Raw genomic sequence first — 2,143 nt, 5'->3', positions numbered from 1 at the left:
AAGAGGCAATGAAGCTCACTATTTAAAAGTACAGTCCTTTTCAATTTGATGTTAGAGACGCCACTAGAACATATAGTTAAAACAAACATACCAGACGTGATCTTCCTTTAAAAATAACACACATTTTTAAAGAAAATGCCATATACTTTAAAAAATATAGATTTTATATTAAAGAGTTAGAATTATAACTATACCATATGTGCTGATGATGTCTGTCTAACAATATCTTTTGCTTTGGACTGTCTAAAATATATTTTTAATCCCAAAATGTTGATTGAGTCACCAAAACCTGAAACTCATTAGTAAAAGCAATTGATTAAATTTGTTTTTAAAAGCTGGTGATAAAAATAATAATAATAATAACAATAAATGAGGTAGGCTGTTTCAAATTGATAATCAACTAAAGAAATTGTACCCAGGTTCTTCACCTTCCCAATCTTTGGCTCAAGAAATTAAGGACACAGGCCATGTGAAGTAGGAAGCTTATGCAGGAGGAAGCATAGCAAGATGGCCGCTAATGACATGTAAGCTCCTCCACACATTTAATGATGAAATTTGAAAAAAAAAATGCATTGTAAAATTCCATGTTTGAAATTAATTTCAAAATAGTTATTATGGATCTACACTCATAGACTCCTAGGAACTAAACTAAAAATGAGAGGCAACTAATCTCACAGAGAAAACAACTAGAAGTATGTATGTTAATTTTGATAGAAAAATGAATGTAATGGTAACAGTGAGTAACAGGGATGTAATTAACTTTAGATGACCATTTCTGAATTTCTGTATAAATTCACTCTGAGTTTATTCATCAAGAGAAGTGACTTGTTGGTAAGTAGATGTTCAAGTACTAGAGGGGGGAGTGGGCAGAAGAGGACACCCAGGAATGTGGAGTGGTGTAGTGTTAGTTTCATAGCACTGGGGAAGCATTTAATCATGTTTATTCCCACCCCCACCCCCGCCCCCGTAAGAAATCCTGTCTTTAGGGGGGAAATGGTTACATCTAATACTGGTGAATATGTCATTATATTCATTGCAATTATTTTAATGGTTTACAGGCAGAAATTTTGTGTTATATATTAAAAACTAGAGGCCTGGCGCACGAAATTCATGTACGGGTATGGTCCCTAGGCCTGGCCTGCAATCAGGGCCATCTTCCCCAGCTGCCAGCAGCCGGCCCTGCCCCTCACCGCCACCCACCCCCGGTTCCCCATTCGCCATCTGGTGATCGGTGCCTGAGGGCCGGGGGAAGGGACCAAGAGGTGGTCAGTGCGCATCACAGTGACTGGTCCAGTGGTTGTTCTGGTCATTCTGCAGTTAGGGTCAATTTTACTACCCTTTTATTATATAGGATAGAGGCCTGGTGCATGGGTGGGGGCCAGCGGGCCTGCCCCGATCAGGGTGGGGGTCCCTGCCGGGGGGGGAAGGGCCAGCCTGGGCTAGGGGCCAGGGTCCAGGGGCAGTTTGCAGGCCGTCCACGCCCCTGGCTTTGTCAGGAAGGATGTCCAGAAGATGTCTGGTCTAATTAGCATATTACCCTTTTATTAGTATAGATGCGACTTTAAAAACTGGATACTCAATAAATACCACCTTTTGTGAGTCGATTTTGGAAACTGTAACCATTGCTGATAATAAATTATTTGCTGTAATATGTTTCCCACATTATTTTTCATTGTTGTGATTCTCATCTTTATCAATGTTTCCTGTAGAGAAGAGTTTTGGAAATATTTCAGGGAAAATAAATACTTTAAATAAGGGTTTGTCTTACAAGTTAGCTTCAGACATGCCCACAGGCACTAACTGTTCTGCTGGTTCAGCACTAATGATTTGATTTTGAAGATACAGTTATGGTAACACCAATATATTGTCACTACACCAATCTTTCAATTCCAGTGGACCTCACTGTAAGCACTTGGACTTTCTGGGCCACATGTCTACTATGTGGAGATAACATTAGACTATAAACATGGGTTGAAAACATCTGAATTAAGTGTCACCTACACCTGGGAGTTACCCACTAAGATGTTAAGAATCACCCCGAGTCATTTCCAGGCTTTCTCTACCTAGCCTATGGAAGTAAATTCAGATAACTTATTTTACATCAATTTAAACTGATACATTTCACTGGACCAAATCAGTATTC

The sequence above is a fragment of the Myotis lucifugus genome, unplaced genomic scaffold (genome assembly GCF_000147115.1).
Source record: "Myotis lucifugus unplaced genomic scaffold, Myoluc2.0 scaffold_120, whole genome shotgun sequence".
NCBI lineage: Eukaryota > Metazoa > Chordata > Mammalia > Chiroptera > Vespertilionidae > Myotis > Myotis lucifugus.
Note: the sequence above shows the minus strand (reverse complement) of the source record.